Source organism: Tamandua tetradactyla, chromosome 4 (genome assembly GCF_023851605.1).
Source record: "Tamandua tetradactyla isolate mTamTet1 chromosome 4, mTamTet1.pri, whole genome shotgun sequence".
NCBI lineage: Eukaryota > Metazoa > Chordata > Mammalia > Pilosa > Myrmecophagidae > Tamandua > Tamandua tetradactyla.
Window position 1 is genome coordinate 155250095 of NC_135330.1, and position 23522 is coordinate 155273616.

The 23522-nt window shown below is 36.8% G+C and overlaps 1 pseudogene; it reads right to left on the bottom strand.

Annotated features, from left to right (window-relative positions):
- Window positions 1-16156: 16156 nt before the first annotated feature.
- LOC143679461 (E3 ubiquitin-protein ligase Itchy homolog pseudogene) lies at window positions 16157-18717 on the bottom strand (annotated as a pseudogene).
- Window positions 18718-23522: the final 4805 nt, after the last annotated feature.

A 23522-nucleotide genomic window follows, 5' to 3' on the forward strand; every position in this document is an offset into this window, starting at 1 on the left:
TGTTTGCAGAGACCTTGATCATTTCTCCCTCCCACAAGACATCACACTGGTCCATTATATTGATGATATCATGTTGATTGGACCTAGTGAGCAAGAAGTAGCAACTACTCTAGATTTACTGGTAAGGCATTTGCGTATCAGAGAATGGGAGATAAATCCAACAAAAATACAGGGGCCTTCCACCTCAGTAAAATTTTTAGGTGTCCAGTGGTGTGGGGCATGTCGAGATATCCCTTCTAAGGTGAAGGATAAATTGCTGCATCTGGCCCCTCCCACATCCAAAAAAGAGGCACAACGCCTAGTTGGTCTTTTTGGATTTTGGCGACAGCATATTCCTCATTTGGGTGTGCTACTCTGGCCCATTTATTGAGTGACCAGAAAAGCTGCTAATTTTGAGTGGGGATCTGAACAAGAGGAGGCTCTGCGACAGGTCCAGGCTGCTGTGCAAGCTGCTCTGCCACTTGGGCCATATGATCCAGCAGATCCAATGGTGCTGGAAGTGTCAGTGGCAAATAGAGATGCTGTCTGGAGCCTTTGGCAGGCCCCCATAGGAGAATCACAACGCAGACCCTTAGGATTTTGGAGCAAGCCTTACCATCTGCTGCAGATAACTACTCTCCTTTTGAGAAACAGCTTTTGGCCTGCTACTGGGCCTTAGTAGAGACTGAACGCTTAACCATGGGTCACCAAGTTACCATGAGACCTGAGTTGCCTATCATGAGTTGGGTGTTGTCTGACCCACCAAGCCATAAAGTTGGGCGTGCACAGCAGCACTCTATTGTAAAGTGGAAATGGTATATACGAGATAGAGCCAGAGCAGGTCCTGAAGGCACAAGTAAGTTACATGAAGAAGTGGCACAAATGCCCATGGTTTCCACTCCTGCTGCCACATTACCTTCTCCTTCCCAGACCAGAGCTATGGCCTCTTGGGGTGTTCCTTACAGTGAATTGACTGAGGAAGAGAAAACTCGGGCCTGGTTTACAGATGGTTCAGCACGATATGCAGGTACCACCCAAAAGTGGACAGCTGCAGCATTACAACCCCTTTCTGGGGTGTCCTTGAAGGACAGTGGTGAGGGGAAATCCTCCCAGTGGGCAGAACTTAGAGCAGTGCACCTGGTTGTTCATTTTGCTTGGAAGGAAAACTGGCCAGAGGTACATTTGTATACTGACTCATGGGCTGTTGCTAATGGTTTGGCTGGATGGTCAGGGACTTGGAAAGACCATAATTGGAAAATTGGTGACAAAGAGGTCTGGGGAAGAATTATGTGGATAGACCTTTCTGAGTGGGCTAAAAACATGAAGATATTTGTGTCCCATGTGAATGCACACCAGAGGGTGACTTCAGCAGAGGAAGATTTTAATAATCAAGTGGATAAGATGGCCCGTTCTATGGATACCAGTCAGCCTCTTTCCCCAGCAACTCCTGTTATTGCCCAATGGGCTCATGAACAAAGTGGTCATGGTGGTAGGGATGGAGGTTATGCATGGGCTCAGCAACATGGACTTCCACTCACCAAGGCTGACCTGGCTACAGCCACTGCTGAGTGCCCAATCTGCCAGCAGCAGAGACCCACACTCAGCCCCCGATATGGCACCATTCCCCGAGGTGACCAGCCAGCTACATGGTGGCAGGTTGATTACATTGGACCACTCCCTTCATGGAAGGGGCAGCGATTTGTTCTAACTGGAATAGACACATACTCTGGATATGGGTTTGCTTTCCCTGCATTCAATGCTTCTGCCAAAACTACTATCCGTGGGCTTACAGAATGCCTTATCCATCATCATGGTATTCCACATAGTATTGCTTTGGATCAAGGAACACACTTCACAGCAAATGAAGTGTGGAAATGGGCACATGCTCATGGAATTCTCTGGTCTTACCATGTTCCCCATCATCCAGAAGCTGCTGGATTGATAGAACGGTGGAATGGCCTTTTGAAAACTCAATTACGGTGCCAGCTAGGTGGCGAAAACTTGAAAGGCTGAGGAAATGTTCTCCAGGAAGCTGTGTATGCTCTGAATCAGCGTCCGCTGTATGGTGCTGTTTCTCCCATAGCCAGGATCCATGGGTCCAGGAACCAAGGGGTGGAAATGGGTGTGGTGCCACTCACTATTACTCCTACTGATCCACTAGGAAAATTTTTGCTTCCTGTCCCTGCTACCCTGAGTTTTGCTGGTCTACAGGTTTTAGCTCCAAAACGGGGTGTGCTTTCTCCAGGAGAAACAACAGTGATACCACTGAACTGGAAGTTAAGATTGCCACCTGGCCACTTTGGGCTACTTATGCCTCTGGATCAACACACCAAGAAGGGGATTACATTATTGTCTGGGGTAATTGACCCTGACTATCAGAAGGAAGTAGGACTGCAACTACAGAATGGAGGTAAAGAAGAGTTTTCTTGGAATATAGGAGATCCCCTGGGGCGTCTATTAGTACTCCCATGCCCTGTGATTAAAATCAATGGAAAACTGCAACACCACAATCCAGGCAGGACCACTAATGGCTCTGAGACTTCAGGAATGAAGGTTTGGGTCACCCCACCAGGCAAAGAACCACAGCCAGCTGAAGTGCTTGCTGAGGGGAAAGGGAACATGGAATGGGTAGTGGAAGAAGGTAGTGATAAATATGAACTTCAACCACGTGATCAGTTACAGAAACGAGGACTGTAATGCTGTTTTGTTTGTGTTATACTATTTAAGTTGTAAGATATCAAGTTTAAGAATGAATGTTGCCCAAGGATTTGCATGCTATTCTGGAGAGATTTAATGTGTTTCCAGTTATATGCAGAACAGTTGAGTATTGTCAGGTAAAAGAAAAAATGTGTGCTTATTTGTTTTCATTTGGAAATTAAGTATGGTCTAAGGTGATATATATATATATATATGTGCCAAGTTGACAAGGGGTGGACTGTCATGGTTAGGGACAGGTGTCAACTTGGCCAAGTTGTGGTACCTGTTCATCTGATTGGGCAAGCGCTGGCCTGTCTGTTACAATGAGGACATTTCATAGGATTAGGTCATGATCACGTCAGCTACATCCACAGCTGATTCCATTTGTAATCAGCCAAAGGGGAGTGTCTTCAGCAATTAGTGATGCTAAATCCAATCATGGGAAGCCTTTTAAGGAGGACTCAGAGGAGACAGGTTCCATTCCTGCTTTGGCTGGTGAGCCTCTCCTGTGGAGTTCATCCAGGCCATCCATTGGAGTCATCAGCTTCGCAGCCTGCCCTGTGGATTTTGGACTCTGCATTCCTACGGTCACGTGAGACACTTTCATAAATTTTATATTTGCAAGTGTTCCCTGTTGATTCTGTTTCTCTAGAGAACCCTAACTAATACAGTCCCCTACAGCCTCTCCTGGTACTACCATTCCCTGTGATTAAACTCAATGGAAAATTGTAACATCCACCTAGGGAGGACTACCAAGGACCCAGAAACTTCAGAAATGAATGTTTTGGGCACCCCACTTGTTCGAGTTTGGAAGCTTCCTGAATATGATAAATCAGAACTGGAAAGGTTTTGAGAAGGGGAAATTTAATAAGTTACAAGTTTATAGTTCTAAGCCTATAAAAATGTCCCAAGTAAGGCATCCAGGGAAAGATACCTTAATTCAAGGAAGGTTGATGGGTACAGAACACCTCTGTCAGCTGGGAAGTCACATGCTGGCATTTGCTGGTCCCTTACTCTTGGGTCGATTGCTTGTATCCTCTGCTCCTGAAGGATTTCCTCACTTTGCTTCTCTTGGGCTGTCTTCATCTCTTGGCTTCCCTTGGCTCTCTTCAGGTACTGGCTTGCTTAGTGTCTCATGGTGACATCTCCTGGGATCCAGTTATCTCCAAACATCTATGTCTCTGTTCTCCAAGTATCAGCGTCTGTGTTAGCTCTCTCTCTGTCGGCTCTAAGGGTTCTGTCATTTCTGACTCTTTCCAAAATATTTCCTCTTTTAAAGGTTTCCAGTAAACTGCTCAAGACCCACCTGGTATGGGTGGAGTCATGCCTCAATCTAATCAAAGGTCAAATCCACAATTGGGCGTGTCACATCTCAGTGGGGATAATCTAATCAAAAGTTTCTCACTCACAGTACTGAAACAGGATTAAAACAAAGGGTGTTCCCACAAGATTGGATCAGGATTAAAACATGGTTTTATATCTGGGTTGCATAACATTCTCAAACTGGCACATCACCAAACAAAGAAGCATGCCCAATTTAGGAGTTTGCTGAGGGTAAAGGGAATATGGAATAGGTAGTGGAAGAAGTTAATGACAAAAACTATGACCACACAGCCAGTTACAGAAAAAAAGGACTGTAGTGGTTATGAGCATTTTTTCCTTGTTTTGTTATGAAATATTTATATATGCACATAAAACCAATATCTTTATTTTCTTCCCTATCTTATCCACATTATCATATGAAATGAGTTGTATTAGTTTCACGTCTCGGCATTTAAGTTATAGGATAACATGTGTAAAATGAATATTACCCAAGGATATGCACCCTATTCTAAGGAGAATTAGTGCATTTCTGGATGTATGCAAGACAGTCGAGTATTGCTATGCAGAAATATGACTGCTATTGTTTTTACTTAGAGATTTAGTGTGGCTTAAAGAGATGTGCATGGGTCCCGAGTTGATACAAGATGGAAAGTGATTGTTAAATTCATGGGTCAACTTGGCTAGTTTATGGTGTCCAGTTGTTTTGGTAAGCAAGAGTACTGGCCTGACTGTTACTGTGAGAATATTTTGTGAATATAAATTATCAGTAAGTTGTTTGCACCTATGGCTAATTACATCTGTAATCAATTGTGGAGATTGCCTTCAACAATGAGAGAGGTCCCATCCAATCAGTTGAAGGCTTTAAAAGAAATGATGATTTCAGCAATCAGAAGGAGGATTTCTAGCCCTACTTCAATCAATCAGCTTCTCCTGGGAAGGCACTGAAACCTTCATCATCAGAGTTCACAGCTTGAAGCCTATCTACAGAATTTAGACTTGTGCGTCCCCAAAGTCACGTGAAACAATTTGTATTAAAAATCTCATAATGTTTGCAGAAAATCACCAGTCAATTCTGTTTCTCTAGAGACCGCTAACTAATACAGCACCTCTAATAAATTGTTTATTTTTCTCTTCAGTAACATTGTCTTCTTAAATGTGTTGGAATTTCACCTTGTTTTTAGATGTTCTTCATTTTCTTTCCCAGTATGGAAGTTTCAGCTTGGTCATTTGATAGTCAATACATATATTTGTAAATAAACGTATTCATAAATGCAAATGCATTAAAATGTATACAGCAATCTAAATTATGCTGTGGATAATATTAGATAATGGATTTTTATTTTTAGAATTTAAAATATTACACAATTTAAGGTATGAAAATATGAAGTAAAGGAATTAATGACCTCAATCTATAGATGATTCCTATCAATCTGTTTGGGCAATTTAAATTTGTAAAATCAAGGATAACATGCAGATTTATTACAAACTGGTATACAATAATGATGAAGTGAAAAATGCAGTTTACTCATAGACAAACTGATATTTAATATAGTGAATCATAATTTTTAAGATATTTCTACAGCCACATTTTGAAATTTTAACACAGTAAACTATGATTGGATTACTTACCTTATGTTTTATTATTATTTTTTAAATTACAATATAGAAATAGTCTAAATGCAGCTACTTCACTGTAATTAATACTACTTGAATTTCACATACCCAAAGATGTTTTATGTCATAAATACTCTTTAAATTTTGAGAAGCAAGAATAACAATATGTTTTTGCAACTGCTAATATCAGTAAAATACATATCACATTTGCTATTAAATTTATTTATGATTGCTTTCTTGTTATAAAAATCTTTTTTGAAGTTTTTTAAAACATTTGGAAATGTACCATGTTCTATTTTAATAAAGATTATCAGAAAAATTTGAAAAATGGTACATTTGCTAGACTTGTCTTGCACTTGCATCTTAACTCTCTTGTTAAAAATCCCTAGGAATCAAAGAAATATCAAAGTAGAGAAAACTTGGGACATGTTATTATTCCTTTAAAATTCATGGGTTTTTGAATATTTATTTAACTACACTCCTTATTATAAAAGATTCATGGAGAAATATTTAAAGATATCAGGAAATTAGAATACATTAGTGGAAGCACAATGATCATCAACTTTTATTAAAATTATTAAAACACTGTGTGAATTTTGATCTTAGTAACTTGAATGCCAGAATCTTGAGATCCTATCAAGGCACATTCAAAAAAAGCCGCTTAATGTTATTTGATGAATATAACTGTGATTATATTTTTGCTGTAGGAGATTGAAAAGAGGTATCTTCTTGGGTATGGAGGATTAAAAAGTGTTAACATGGAAATCATGCAAATATGGTTTATTTTATATGTTTTGTATAGTTTTCCTTTGTACTTGCAATGAAGGCGAGATAATATGGTATGATTCAATGCTTTCAGTTTGGTAAAAGAGATGATCAATAATGATTAATTTCATCTTCTGTGAGTAATCAACAACACTGTCATAACAATAATAGCTAGCGCTTATAGATAAATTATGTACAAGACACTTCTTTTAAAAGTTTAATATCCCTGTTTTATGGATGAAAGATTTTTAGGAGGAAGTGATTTAAGGAGTATGAGGGCCATCGTTTCTGATATATCAGGCTCAACAGAAGTAGACTAGCGACATTTTCTAACTTGATTTCGATACATGGAGCAGAAAAAGACAGTGCTGTAAGGCAAATGAGCCTTGTTGAAAGGTCTGAGCCTTTTGATTCACATTTCTTTTTCTTCATGTAATATTTTAACACATATGATTTTATTACATCCTGCCACTGTGATTTTATTCCTTATAACAAATAACTGAAGAAAGTGTCCAAGAAGGACATTTACTAATTTCCAGAAAGATTATGTCAGGACAAGGCATGCAACAAAGACAACCTCTAGTATGGATTAAGTGCAATGATGACATCTTAGAGACATTCTAAATGTTTCCTCTCTTTTCCTTCCTTCCTTCCTTCCTTCCTTCCTTCCTTCCTTCCTTCCTTCCTTCCTTCCTTCCTTCCTTCCTTCCTTCCTTCCTTCCTTCCTTCCTTCCTTCTTTCCTTCCTTCCTTCTTTTCTTTCTTCTTTTCTTTCTTTTTTCTTTTTTGCACAAAAAGCGAGTTGTTTCTGTAGAGTTAAATGCCCTATAATGGAGTATTTTTGATTGGAGGGTTAGGTGATAATAAACAATCATTAGGTATTTTTGGTCATTTAGCCATAATCTTTAACAGGAAAAGGACAGAGTGAAAAATTGATATGGATGTGGACTCTATTTTTGAATTAAATTCTCTATTTGCCTACATATAGTAAAGATTTTAGAATTGTCAATAGTACAGTTTCCTTCTAATATTAACTGTTGAATCCGAGAAGACAGTAATCTCTCAGAACATTGCATTCCCTGCAGGATCTGAATGATGGACCACAAAGTTGATTATTCAGTATATTCATTTACTTCTTATGATTTTTGGCAGAATTTCAGTCATATAAAACTGAAATAGTATATTCTACAATCACAGCCCCAACCTCGTAGAATTAAAGAAACATAGGTACAATAACTGAGTAACACTCTCTAAAATATGTCTTTTCATTATATTCCAGTAATGGCCAATTTGAAGTTATTTTACTAAAAATTCAAAAGTCAAAGATCATGTATTTTATTCTTCTCTGGTCTATCTTAACTTCAAAACCAGAGGTAAATAAGTGTATCTAAAATGTGCACATTATAACTGTACAGTACTCAATAAATAAATGTAAAAACATGTCAATTAGAAGAAGAAAGGTTTATTTTGTCTCAAATGGGAATTTTCCCCAATATGTCTGATTTTGACAATGTGAGTTGACACTAGTAAATCTTTTTTTTTTCCAACTGTTAATCTATTTGAATTTACTACATGCAGTTAATTACTGTGAACGTCATCTACCTACCACATCAGATCCTATTGTTGAAACTTTTGGAGTTACACTGCTGAATTTCCTAACATTTAACAAGTTACAACAGGCAAATGCTCTGATACAGCTTAACTGAAGGTATATATGTGAAAATACTATGATTCTTCTTAGGAGCAATAGAAATGGTTAAAAAGTGTTCTTCCTTGTTTACATAACAGGTGATGTGCTTATGTATATATTTATACATTTATCTAATTTACTTATCTGATTGTTTTTATGTGATCCAAGTTGATTGAAATATTGGTTGAGATTTAATATTTGAGATAACAGGATTTGGTGTGGTTTCAGCCAATGAAAATTTGGTTATAGTCCATGAAAGTTTATTCATTGTGCTCTTCTTTAAATATAACTAATTCAAGAGTATTAATTATTGTTTTTTGGATTATGATTTTATTTTTGGCTTGAAACGTTTCTCGCTAAAGTGTTAAGGATTTATTTAGAGGCAGGGATAGAAAACTCTTATTTCATTGATTTGCCACACTATTGTGTTTGAAATATTGAACAGGATAAATAATTTATATTAATATATTAATTATTATACAGGATATGAAAACTGGGGGTGTAGAATTTTTGCCTTAAACTAAAGATTTTCATTATAAAATTTGCATCTGTGCTGGTTTGAAACTGTTATGTATTTGACAAAAGCCATATTATTTTCCTAATCCAGTCTTGTGGAGACAGACCTATAGACAGACTTTTGATTAGGTTGTTTCCATGGAGATGCAACCCACCCAATTGTGGGTGGGACCTTTGGTTAGATGGTTTCTATGGAGATGTATCTCTGCCCATTCAAGATGGATCTTAGTAGGCCTACTGGATCTCTTTAAAAGGGAATCATTTTGGCAAAATCTCAGAGTCAAAACAGAGACATTTGGAGATGCAGACAGAAAACACCCTCGGGAAGCTGTTTGCAACCAGAAGCCAAGGGACCATCAGATGCTAGCTATATGCCTTCACAGCGGACACAAGTGTTCTGAGCACCATCAACCTTTCCTGAGTCAAAGCATCTTCCTCTAGATTCTTTAGTTTGGATATTTTTATGGCCTTAAAACTGTTAATAAATTCCCTTCATAAAAACCAATCCAGGCAGGTCATGGAGGCTAGGTGGGGCCACGGTAGCTCAGTAGGCAGAGTTTTTGCCTGCTGTGCCGGAGACCTGGGTTCGCTTCCGAGTGCCTGCCCATGTGGAAAACAACAACAACAACAAACAAACAAACAAACAACAAAAATAAAACAAGCCAATCTATTTCTGTTATATTGCATTTCCAGAAGCATTAGTAAACCAAAACAGCATCTATATATGGAAAAACATCAAAATTTGTCCTTAACTACTCTATTAAATATTAATAGTGTCTTGGAGTTATATCCAATTTTTATTAGGATATCTATCCTGACACAGTATGTATCCTGAGCCCAATTCTAGGTGACTTCAGTGATGCCTGAAAATTTCTGTATGTGACTTTCTTTTAGTTTGTTAAAGTTGCCAGAATGCAATGTAACAGAAATGGAATGGCTTTTAAAAACTGAATTCATTAAGTGGTAAATTTACTTTCAAGGCTGTGAAAATATCCAGACTAAGGCACCAACAAGAGATTACCTTCATTCAAAAAAAGCTGATACCATCTGGAATACCTCTGTCCGCTGGGAAGTTATGTGGCGGGCATCTGCTAGGGTCTTTCGTTTTGGGACATCTCAGTGAGCTGGGAAGGCACACAACCACGTCTGCTAACATTCTCTCATGACTTCTTGTTTCATAAGGATTCCCCAGGGACATTTTCCTTCTGCATCTCCAAAGGTCTCTGTCTCTGTCAGCTATAAAGCTTTTTCCAAAATGGTTTCCTCTTAAAGAGCTCCAGTAAGCAACTCCACCTTCAATGGGTGGAGACATATCTCCAGTGAAACCACCTAAACAGAAGTTACCACCCACAATTGGGTGGGTCACATCTCCATGGAAATAATAAGAAGGATTGCACACAGTAATATCAAATGGGGATTAAAGAACATGGCTTTTCTGTGGTACATGGAAGTTTCAAACTGGCAAATACTTTATGCACTGGCTTTGTTTTACTAGCAGGTCATACTATTGAAAACCCAGCATAGATTTTACATGGCAGATTAGAAAACTTACCAGCATGGTGCACTACATATTAGCTAATTGGAACCACTAATAAGCAGACTTTATAATACCAATTGTCAGCATAACACCCAGTGAGAATGCAGATGGCTTTTAAAGAATTAGTCACTTCATAACTAGCATTTCTTATTTCTTATATGTCAGAAATGTAAGTAGAAAATAAGACTTTTAAAAATGGAATAGCAAATCTTGCATCCTCCAACACAGATGGAAACATGATCTCCTGATTTTCTGTGATTTACTGTTAAAATAGCACAGACTTATCATAAAAATCACCAAACATCTATGGGAAATCTTATTAATTTCTCCTCAGTTAATAAGATTATTTCCTCATTAAAGTCAATAGATGTATATCATTTCCTCTTATCTCATTCAAAGCATATTTTTATTGCACAGATATATCTCTGATATTTCAAAATCATTTAAGGCTCAGGTTTTGAGAAGCAGCATACCTGATGAGAAATACAGTCTTCAAAAGCCATTTTTTATAGATGCTTCCTAATTCGTTTACCCAATGTTTGGTTGGATTTAGATTTATATACCTAGAATTAATAATGGTTGACTCAACCTGGCTTGGTAGATCTTTTTAACCTTATAAAGAAAGATCATTTAATCTCAAATCTCTGCTTTTTTAAAACAACTATTTGGTGCAAGAGACCATAATGATCCTCTATCATTTAGAGTACTTTCCTGATATTACAAATAGGAAGGTATTCATATAGCTATTTTATTTCTAAAGCATTTCCTAGGGAAACATGGAGCATGAAAAATTATGTAACTTCAGGTGAACTTTACAAGATTACACCTGCTAAAAAATCAGTCTAAAACATTAATTTTATGAAGAGGGTTAGTTGAGCATATTGAATTACTACTCAAGGAACAACCTTGTTTATTTATTTATTTATTTATTATTGTGTTTTGGTTTACATGGGCAGGCACTGGGAAACAAACATGGGTCACCAGCACGGCAGGTAAGAACTCTGCTGCTGAGCCACCGTGGCCCACTCGCTACCTTGGTTTTGTGTGTATTGTAACATAATGCTAAATTTTAAATTAGTGTTTTACTATGAGTATAAAATCTGTATACTTATCTTTAAAATATGAATATGATTTTTTATAAAATTATTTTAAATATATTTAAGAATCCTTTGTTACTTTATTGAATACTAACGGAAGTGCATTCTACTTATGCCATAAATTATTCTTCAACATCTGATCAAATTCTTCCTTTATATAATGTGATGCAGAATTTTAAGATGGCCCCAAGATTCTTGCCCTCTGGGGTATATAGCTTGTGCAATTGCCTCCATATATATGTAGGTAAAACTTATGAATATGATGGGATATCACTCCTGCCCTCATTTTACTTACAGTTGATTTTAGTTCATCAAAAGTGATATTATTCAGATATGTCTAAACTAATCAGCAGGGCCATTAAAAGGGCTTGCATCATCCTGAAAGTAGATTCAGAGATTGGGACGTGTATCTATTAGATTGGGCTACATAGCAAGGAACTGACAGGGGCCTCCAGGTGCTGAGCGAAGCCCCCAGGAAGAGATGAGTCTTCAGTTCTACAATTGTAAGGAACTAGATTCTACAGACACCTGAGAATGCTTGGAAGAGGACCCTAACCCAGAAATACACACAGGCTAGAGAACAACTTAATATCAGCCTTGTGAGACCTTGAACAAAGAACCAATATCAGCTACCCTGGGACTTCTGACCTACCAAAACAATGAGATAATAACATTGTGCTGTTTTAAGCAGCTGAACTGTAGTAATTTGTTAATGCAGTAATAAGAAACTAATACAGTGCCAAATAACAATTTATACTATGATTTTTGTTGTTGTTCCAGGCCTAGCACATTTGTGTTTTATGCTTATGTCGGTTTGAAAGGATGTATGTACCCTAGAAAAGCCATGTTTTAATCCTAATTCCATTTTGTAAAGGCAGCCATTTCTTCTAATCCCTATTCAGTACTGGATGTTGGAAACTTTAATTAGATTTTCTCCACAAAGATGTGACTAAGTGTACGTATTAAACTTGATTAGGTGGAGCTAAGTCTCCACCCATTCCCGGTGGATCTTAATAAGTTTATTGGAATCCTATAAAAGAAGAAGTATTTTGCAGAAAGCTTCAGAGCACTGCAGAACCACAAAGCAGAGTGATTTTTGAGAACAACGAGAAAGCCACCACAGAGCCAAACAGAGCCACGAGGCTGAGAGAACCACGGAGTCCATCAGCCAGCAACCTTTGGAGAGGAAGATGGAAAACACCTCCCAGGAAGCTTCATGAAACAAGAGGCCTGGAGATAAAGCCAGCAGATGCCACCATGTTTGTCTTGTGCCCTTCCAGCAGAGAGAGAAACGCTGAACATCATTGGCCATCTTGAACCAAGGTATCTTTCCCTGGATGCTTTAATTGAGACATTTTCATGGCCTTAGAACTGTCAACTTGTAGCTTATTGAATATCCCTTTTTAAAAAGTCATTCCATTTCTGGTGTATTGCATTCCAGCAGCTAGCAAACTAGAATAATGCCCTATCAAATTTTATGACTTTGCATGCATTGTTTTCCTTTTAAAAACTAAATTCTCTTCAAAGTTCAGCTAAACAACCTCATCTTCTTTGAAAGAGCATGTTTTCATGACTTTTGATGTATAGTTGCTTTACATCATTTTTCATTTATTTACAATTCTGTATGGCTACTAGATTGAGAGCAATTTACCTTTGCATCTTTCAGATTTGGTAGCTTTTTGGTACATATTTCTTTCTTTTTTTAATTAGTAAGCTAACAATAAAATACTTGAGGGCTGCATTCTTTTATAGATTTAACAATTTTACATATATACATATATATGTGTATATATATATTTCAACAGGGTAAAAATCAGGAGAGTAGTTGCTATATACATTTACCTTCCTTCAAAACTGTGCTATGAAAACATATCTGCCAATACTTGCAAATAGGAAAGTCAAATGTAAATTTGCCAATCATAGTCTTCTTTCCCATCAGCCAATGTAAGTAATGTTTTCTTGGGAGAGGATTCTTGGTGTGAAGTTCATTTTTCTATTGAGATTCTTGATACCACCTCAATTACATTGAGGTTGGCCTCAAACAAATGTCTGAAAGTGCTTACAAGTTGCCCTGGAATTTGACCAGGCCTCAATTAACACCTGGCTCACTCCTCAAATACTACTGGGAAATGGCTTTGGCTGGAGTGTGAGGTGGTAACAGAGCAATCAAAAAGGAATGAATTGGAAGTCAGCTTCACTTAACTAATGGAAAGATAAAGGCATGTGATGATTTTAATTATATGGTTTATTGAATATAGTCATTCAAATTGCAATTTAGGTGCAGCTGACGCTTTGCTCAAAGAAAATTCTTCCAAACTTTCTGTATTAATTACATTTCTCTTATAAACCTTATGCACACCTAAATTCTAAAGTAAAAACACCTCAGACCAGGAGAATGGACCTACCCAAGCACTTGGAGAGGGTGAGCTTGCCCCAAAGGCAGAGGATGGGCCTTCCACCTGCTGCTGTGGAAGAGTGGTGCTGCGTTGGGCCTTGGAGAGGGTGGAGCACATCCCTTGGGGATTGGGGAGATCCTGGCTGTCACCACATGGAGGGGTTCAGCATTTGCCCTGGAGATGGCAGAGGGCCTGGGCTCAGCCCTGATGCTTGAAGAGAGTGCAGCTGAGATAAAGGTGGTCACCCCATGTCTCTTAAAGTTGCATTCAGAGAAAGGCAGGCCAGTGTGTAGGCCTTTGGAAAGGGTGGGACTGCTGCTTTCTAAAGCCCTAAAGATAAATGACTCTCAGACTTTGAAATCTAATGGAGTTTGCCCCACAGGTTTTCGAAATTGCTTGGGTCCAGTGACTCCTGTGTTCCTTTGTCCCTATGGAAATAGGTATATGTATCCTATGACTGTTGCTCCTTTGTATGTTGGCAGCAAATAACTTTTTCTGAGTATTACAGGTCCTGAGCCAAGGGAGAATATTGCCCTACAACAGACCATGCCTGTAACTAACTTTGAAGAGACTTTATACTAGTGTTAATCTTGTATTGTATTTGTATTGTTACTGAAATGGTTTAAGGTTTTCTGGTATTGTGATGGAATGAATGTATTTTGTGTATGGGAAAACCATGTCTTCTTTGGGGTCCAGAGGGTAGAATGTGTTGGTTTGAAAGGATTTGTGCACCCCAGAAAAGCCAAGGCTTAATTCTAATCTAATCATGTCAGAGCAACCATTTCTCATAAACCCTATTCAGCGCTGTATGTTGGAAACTTGATTAGGTTATCACTATGGAGATATGACTCACCCAATTGGGAGTATGAATTTTTGAATAGAGAAAGATGTGACTCCATCCATTCCAGGTAGAGCTTGATTACTTTACTGGAATCCTTAAAAAGAATAAGCATTTTGAAAAAGGCTTAAGTTTCTGAGAGAACAGAGAATGATGACAGAATGATGAGATCCTGGAAGCAGACAGCCACACCACCAGAAACCTTTGGAGATGAAGAAGGAATACGTCCCTAGGCGAGCTTCATGAAACAAGAAGTCTGGAGAGAAAGCTAGCAGACCTCGCCATGTTTGCCATGTGCCTTTCCATTTGAGAAAGAAACCCTGAACTTCATTTCTTGATTGAAGGTAAGCTCTTGTTGGTGTCTTAATTTGGATATTTTTATAGACTTGCTTTAATAGGGACATTTTCTCAGCCTTAGAACTGTAAACTAGCAATTTATTAAATTCCCCTTTTTAAAAGCCATTCCATTTCTGGTATATTGCATCCCAGCAGCTAACAAACTAGAACACCCTACTGTTATGTAGTCAATATTATATTTTACTTGTTCATCTAATTAATATTCTTTCCTCTGGATATCAAATTTGGTGTTGACAAGGTACACCTATTGAATTTTTACATTCTTCATATTTTTACACAACAGAAGTAAATTATTTTGTTGACTAAGCAAAATGTTGCAAAGCAGAAGAGTTAATTCATTCCTAATAAGCTTTCTCTTTCAATATCACCTGAGGAAAATGCTTGTCAAATTATTATCAATAGGTATAGCTCACGAAATGTATTCTACAGAGTCTGTGTGAGTTGACTTTATAGATTCACTTGACTACATGGGTGAAGATAAAGCAGCTGATATGAAGGCTACTTCAAAATTTTTCACAATTTTAAAGAAAAAACTTTGACTTGTTTCTTCTTTCTGCTTTAATATATAAGGTCACTCAGGCCCCTTCATTTAGATTTTTAAAAAAATGAAATAGCAACAAAGTTTTAACTTTTAAATATTCATGGTTAGTTACTACAAGTTACTTAAGTGTTGTTGTGAACAAAAAAATAAATATCTTGCCTTCTTTTCAGATTACCAGTATTTTTACTATTATATATCTACATTTCATATATATAATTAAAAATAAACTGGTGAGGCTTTCCTTCCCTCTCTATCTCTCTGATTCTCTCTCAAATTCTATTTTTTTGCAATGGTGGAAGGATTAAAGAAATATGCTTTCTGGCAGGGCTGCTAAAAGCAGACCCCAAATATATACATTTTCCATAGTAGTTTTTTTTTTTTCATTTTACTTTGTTTTTATTTCAATATAACATGCCGTTAAAAATTAACAGGATTTATTAACATTTACAATGATTACAAAAAAAGGACGCTAAAAGCAATTTAGTTCAGATTTAAGAACTTGCTGTAATTAAACACTTATAATAAATCTATTTCCAAATGCTCAATTTGAACAAAAATTTAAATTAACATTTGGTAGATATTTATGTCTGCTATCTATTGCAGTATTTTTATATAACCTCTGATTATTCAGATATTCAGCTCCTATTTTTCTAAAATAGCAGGGAAGATATATACAGGTGGCCATTTAAATTAAATTAAAGAAGAAATGGAGTAAGGGAGATCCCAAGCTGCAAATATATAGAGAAGAAATAGGACAAACACTGCAAATAAATTCTTGTCTTTCTGTGGTACAAATTCTCAGGATCCTTATCCAAATCCTTCTGTTTCTTCAATGGCAAACAACAGCTTTTCCTTTAGTTGCTCATAGCTCTTGTAGGGTAGCAGGTCCAGGAATTTAAAACAGATAAATCTTCTGGGCAAGTAATTTGTTTTTCCAACTTTTTCAATGCAAAACTTCTGTGGTCCATTACTCACCATTAGGTGACCAATCCTCCAACTGAAATCTGTATGTTTCAGTAAATAACTGCAGAAATCTCATTCTCTTTTCATTATCAATTTCTTTAGCACACTGTCAAAACCACATGATTTGTTTGCTTGTCCTAGTGTAATGATGGTATATTGCATGTCTTTGCCAGTCATTCAAACTGGTCACTTGCTTTCACCATAAAAGGACGGTTAATTCCTTTGCATCAAAATATTGCAAATACTGCTGGGGAAGACTTTCATTAAAGCCTTCAAAGAAAGCTTGTGTCTGTTCTTCAATACCTTGAGACAACCTCTACTCAGCAATCATTCTGATACATTATTCTTTATTTTCTACTGTTATAAGAATATTGCCAACTTTGGGTTTCAATTCATGACTCTTAATTTCTCCTAGAATTTCCTTTCCAACTGAGAAGTTTATTTCCAAATCACATTCTTCAATATTGTTTTCATTAAACAGATGAGACAATTGTAAAATTCTGGATTAATAGATTCTTAATCCTTGAGTCCAACTGGTTTGTCCAAGATACTCTTACAGAATGGCAAAGAAAAACCTGTGTCTATGAATTTCCCATGGAACAGAGCCATGGCAATAAAACTGCCTATAAAACAAAAATATTTCAGTTAATCTCGTTTTATGTGAGAAGTAGGGTATATCTGCAAGCAGTAATTATTCTTCCCTGTATATTCAAACAGGCAATATGTTGGGTTCAGCACCTCATGTGATAAAGAGAGAACCATTCCTTTACTAGACCACCATAATCTAAACCTTTTTCTCCTCAAAAAATCATCTACAAGCATTTCACAGACCTTGGGGACTGAAGCTCATTATCTGTTAAAAAGAATCCTCAAGCAATGTTTTTCTCATCACTGTAATCTTAAATGCTATGGCATGGCAAGATGACAATACCCAAACCGAAAATACTGAAGTTTGCCTTGAAGTCCCAAACACAGGTTCTCTGGGGCCCATTGTCTAGGACAGATTTTCCTGTGTGGCTATCTATATAAATGGTTGTTCTTCTATTGTGGTCCACTACATATGGAATTCCATCCACTATGATTCTCATTTCCCAGGTAAGGTCTTTTCATTTAATTGACCTTGACGTTGGGGGTCTTCCCATTGTGTAATATGAGTATTACACAATATATTCTGCCATTACTGTTGGTTCTCTTCTCCCATTCAGGTGGTAGGGGACCAAGGGGGATCAAATTCTTTACTCTGTGATGTAGCAAACAAATAGTGATTTCCATAAATGAATCAGTGGTCAAACTGCTGCATTGCTCTTTGAACTTGACTGCTTTGTAGCAGCCACTGTTCATAGTTTCAGACATATTCCAATATTAGCCTTTGCCATGTTGCTGTTCATGTGAAATGGTCAACATAGCAAATAGGTCCCATGTTGTCAACCCGTTGTTCTCATCCAGGAGAACAGATAGAACATTTGGTCTATCCTATGTTGTTCTTTTTCCAACATGATCTACATAGCAAACTCACCCATGCTGATCCACTTTCTGTTCTCATTCAGATGGTAGTGGAGCTTAAGTTGCAGGATTTAATGGCCTAGGGCCTGAGCCTCCAGATATAGTAAGAGGAATTATCAGTCCAGATGTTGCTCCTTTAGATGTATTTGTATTTGCATTTGTTGGTGGCAAAGAGCCTGTGCTACATCCATTACTTTCTGAAATGGCAGATGGTGAGCGATTAATAGATGTTGGTGTACATGGGGTAAGTGGAGGTGGTCATGAAGGTCTTGGAGGCCTACAAGGTTTAAAACCACCATTTGAGAGTGGTGGAGAATTATTCCCACTGATCCTCCTATTTTCATGAGACCCTGCATCTTCAGGGTCATCTGATATGTTTGTGTTTGTTCTTGTTTCATCCTTGGGTCTAGAGCCATCATCATTCTGTGAAGCACTTTCTGAACATGTAGTTTCACCATTAGTAAACACTTCTGAATCTAATTGAAGCCCATCAAGACAAACTGACAAGTCTCCTATTGTCTCTGTTGATTCTTTGTCACCTACAAGCTGCAAAGTCACAACTACTTCCACAAGTTTCATATTATTAGACTTTAATGTTTCATAAATATCAAACACAACACTTTCCAACAAAACATCAGATTTCAGCGTCTGGTTACTCCACCACATGAAAATGGAATTTACTCACAGGAGTAACAATAACTGCAAAGGTCGCTTCCATTTGGGACTGTTCATATTGCATTTTTCTGTCTTCTTTGTCCATCTACTGTGACTTCCACATAAGGACTTGGTTGAAACCAATCATTTTTATTTTCTTTAAGTTTTGCTGAGATGACAGTGATCTGAAGTTGTGATTTAATGATCAGGCTACCCATTGAACCAAGCTGTGATTGACTGTGAGACATGCAGCCAATAATCAGAAAACCATTGAAGTCACTTATATTGATTAAATGCATGTAACTGCGATTCAGGCCAATTGCAACTCATCAATTGCTCGACAAAGATGGCAGCTTCCACAGTAGTTTTTAGCATTTTAAAGTTGTTAATTCTTTTGTGTTGTCCAAACTATATATAAGCGACATATATTTGAATTCTAGATTAACCAGCTATAATATAAATTAATATATTAATTTTTATTAGAAAGAATTCACATTCCTTTTAAATCTTCTCTGTGAGTATTTAGGTTTGGCAAAACTACCAGAATTCAACACAGAAGAAACGGGTTGGCATTTACAGTGGGGCTTTACTAATTTACAGTTTGCACTTCTTAGGTCATGAAATTGTCCAACTCAAGGCATCAACAGGAAGATACCTGGTCTCTGAAGACAGACTGCTGGCACCTGAGACATCTGTCACAGGGGAGGGCACATGGCCAGTGTCTGCTGGTCCTTCACTCCTGAGTTTCATGGCTTTGAGCTTCTGGATTCAGTGGCTTCTTCTCTAAGCATCTGTGGGTCCTCTTTCAACTCCCCTGGGGCTTTTCTCTCTGAGCTTCTCTTGATTTCATCTCTTAACTTCCCTGTTTTGTGCTCTTAAAAAGGACTCCAATATGCAGATTAGGACTCGAATTGAATGGGGTAGGCCACATCTCAATTTAAATAATGTTAAGTCTCGCCTACAACAGTTCTGTACCCACAGGAATGAATGAAAGGAACATGGCCTTTTCTGGGGTACATGCAGCCTCCAAATTACAATAGGGAGTATTACAGTCAATTTGACATGAAGTTTTATTGCATGTACTATTTTCTATCCATCTTATATTCCCATATTACATTTATTTGATAATATATCCTTATTTTTATTATAAAACCAACATCCTTTCTGTGTTCTCTTTATATTGTCTTAGCAAACTGTAACTGGAATATTATTTTATTTTCCTCATAGTTTCTCAAATTTTAGCATTGTTATTTCTCCATGGTTTTATTGAGCATAGATATGGCATCAGAAAAATTAATTTTCTTCCTATTTTTGATCACTGAATGAAAAAAATCATCACTAGAAGGTCTCCTAACAATAACTAGCTGTCCTGCTACAAGTTTCTTCTCATTTAACTCTGTAAGAAAATGCTATAATATTTACGCTAATCTTAGGCAGGATTTACTTCTCATTCAATAGCTATAATTGTTTAAAGGACATTTAAAATAGTGAGATTTCAGTAGGAAACATAAAACGTTTTTACATCTGTATGCATGTAGGTTACCTGTATTTCAAAAACATAACTCATTCTAAATTACTACTCCTTGGTATCCAAATGGGTTTTCATTAACCCTCATATCTACACTCTGTTCATTTGACTGAGTGTTGTTATATTGATATGTTAAGACAATTTCATAAACCACCATTCACTTATGCTTGCTGATAGAAAATTTTTGATGACTTAACATTGATATAAATGCAGTGAAATTTCTACAACCCTACTGTCTTTCAAACCATATGCATAAAATACCATGAGGAATTAATAACACACTGTGATAACTAATACATGGTTGTCAAAAGTACTCAGATGTTTAACTATAATTTATCATATGCTAGTGTGTTTTATTCACTGCTATTGGTGTCAGATCCTCAGAAATAGTTTTTGTGTTTTAAGAAAATTTCATGATTCATTTCATGATAAAGGAAACATGCTTGAAATATGGCATGTTGCCTGTGAAAAAGAACAAATGATAATAATTAGCTTTTGATTAGAAGGGAAGAATCCACCCACCAAAACACAAAATCTAAATCTAGCACATACCCTATTATAAATTTCTTAAAATGGATAGTTTATCATGAACGTTAATTCCAAGGTCTTGAAATATTTAGCACCAATAGACTGATCATTCAAATATGTACACTCAGTACTGGCTATATATGACACCAAATACAGCCAATCACATTATTCATGAGCTCACAGTACTCAGTGTGAAGAGGGAATAAACTATATTTTCTAACTTATTTGGTCCTCATCTTTCAATTATTGATATAAGACTGGCAAGTTGATAATAATTGAAAATGGCATATATATATATGTACATACATAGAATTGATGGGATGAATCTATAACACATATTCAGTTCAAAAGCAATGAAAATGTGTTTAAAATATGTTTTGTAAAATAAATATACTTGGAAGCAACGATGATTCATATTTAGTAACTTTCCTGGGTTATCTTTGGGCAAAAAGGGACTCATGCATGGAACTATATGTGTGTAATTTTAAGGTGATAAAATATAAACAATATATGGTGATGAAAAAGACATGGGAAGGGAAGATTAAGAAACATGCAAATTTAATGAGAAAAAAATGAATTCTGGAATGGATCTTTATTTGTTTATACTATGAATATGGTGCAGGGCAGTTGTATAAACAATATGGTGTTTAAGGAAGAAATATATGGAATAATTTGGAATGCGAAAATCTGGGTGCCTTGCAGCCAATTAGAAATTACACTAATACCAGAGAGTGAAATGATCAATTGCACAGCTAAATCTTAAGAGATTTGTGAGCTTATAAATGAATGATCTTTATAAATATTTAAAATTTTAATTGTGAAATACACCACATATAAAGAAAAATATACAGAAAAAATGTGCACGGCATAATGTATTATAAAAATTGATTCATACACTGCATTTTCTTGAATATCTAATTTCTTTTGCTTGACTTGCATGTACATATCATCTGCTAATTTTTATTGGTGTGTTTTCTCAATTTTTCATATATTTTAGTTTTGATGGACATCTGTGTGGGTCTCTGATTTGATGCTACTATAAGCATTCTTGTACATATCTTAGTGCTTGAGCATGCATATTATGACTAAATATTGTCTTAGCCTGCCATACTACTGCGACCAATAATATTCAATGAATTGACTTAAATAACAGAAATGTATTGACTCATGGTTTTGAGAATAGAAGTCCAAAATCAAGGTATCAACAAGGCTTGTTTCCTTACAGATTCTGTGGCATTCTAGTGCTGGCTGGCTGGCTGGCAATCTTTGAAGTTCCTTGACTCTCATATCTTCTTGTCACATACCCACGTCTTCTCTCTTCTTTGCTCTTCAGGTTTTTGTTGACCTGCAGCTTCTCGCAGTGGCTATCTGTAACTTTTGTCACATATTTCTTAGTTCCTTAATACTAGCGAATTCTCCTAAGCCTCAATAATATAGACTAAGACCCACCCAAATTCAGTCGGGCTACATCATGGCAAACACTAACATCTTCCAGTGGACCCATCCACAATGGGTTCACACACATGGGGCAGTGATTAAGAGGATAAGCATGTCTTTGTTGAGGTATGTACCTCAATTTAATGCAAATATATTCATATAAGTGGAGTCAAATTTGTTGCCATCATGGTCAACCAATTTACATTCATAACAATAGTGACTGGAATTGCCATCCATCCTCCAAGCCAAAAATTGGGAATTGGGTGTCTTTTATTTTTTCCCTTTGTGTTGAAGATGACAATAAAAGGGTCTGCTTGGGACTACCATCAGGACTGGGCACCATTCCTTCCTAGTCACTTGACAGTGATTCAACCCCTTCCAAAGGCCTGATCATGGTTTTCCTCAAAGGCTCCCATGGTTTGGTAAACTAGCCTCCAAGCTGTCCTAGCTACAATATCCTTTCTCATAAAAATAGAGTTATCACAAGAATAACATAGATGTCCTGAATTAATGAACTGAAACATCTGGAAATGGAGGCAAAGTGGGTAACCAGGTTATGGGATGGTGTCCCAGACTTTAGGATGCTGAGACCTCGGGTTCTGTTGTGATGAATCAGCAGCTGAGAGAGCTGAGTTTCAGGGTCTAAGGAAGAAGAAGTACAGATGGAATCAAGATATTCAAAGAGCCTCAGTCCACAAAAGCTGGGGAAGGTGCCGGGGACATGAGGGTCTTCCAATCACAGCATTTTGAATATGTTTTTGTTATTAGCTGACAGGAGGATGTGTGTTATATCTCGCTATGGTTTTCTTTTGCATTTTCCTATGTCCTGTTAAGGTTGTGAGTCTTTTTCATATATTTATTGGCCATTCAGTATCTTTCTGAAGTGCTGTTTGAATTTCTTAGGAATCCAATGGTTTCCATTGAGTTTTTTTTTTTTCTTTTTTGCTTTATAGTGGGTACTTTCATGTTCAAGTTATGAGTGCTTTTTCCAATATACAAATATATGCAATGTCAGCATTCTCCTCATACTGTGCCTTGACTTTTTAGTCATTTAATTGTGTTTTCTAATACATGGTAGATTTAATATAGTCAAGGTTTTCAATTGAAATCTATACTAAAACAGTATATCTTGTTTATTATTCTCTATACATTTTATTGCTCTTCTTTTTATGTCTTTTTTCCCTTTTGAGGAAATAATTATAAGAATAGTTTCAGAATGAGCAAATTTCACTTTTTTTCTTGTGTTTGATTGGACTAAAGCCATTTGTTGAAACACTGGTTCTTTTCTCACTGCTGCTTTGCAGTACCATTTTTTTTTCTCATAAATTAAATATCCATGCATGTGTTGGTCATTTCCTGTGCTTGTCCATTGCTCTGATTATCCTGTTATTTCACCCACTGTGTTGCTTTTGCCTATTTGTAGTCCTTTATCTATAAATTTTATATTCTGTTTATCAAAATTCATATGAATACATATCCAAATACATGCAAGCATGCCCACTTGTGTGATTTTAACTAAGATGACACAAAATCTATAAACTAATATAGGTAGGAATGAAA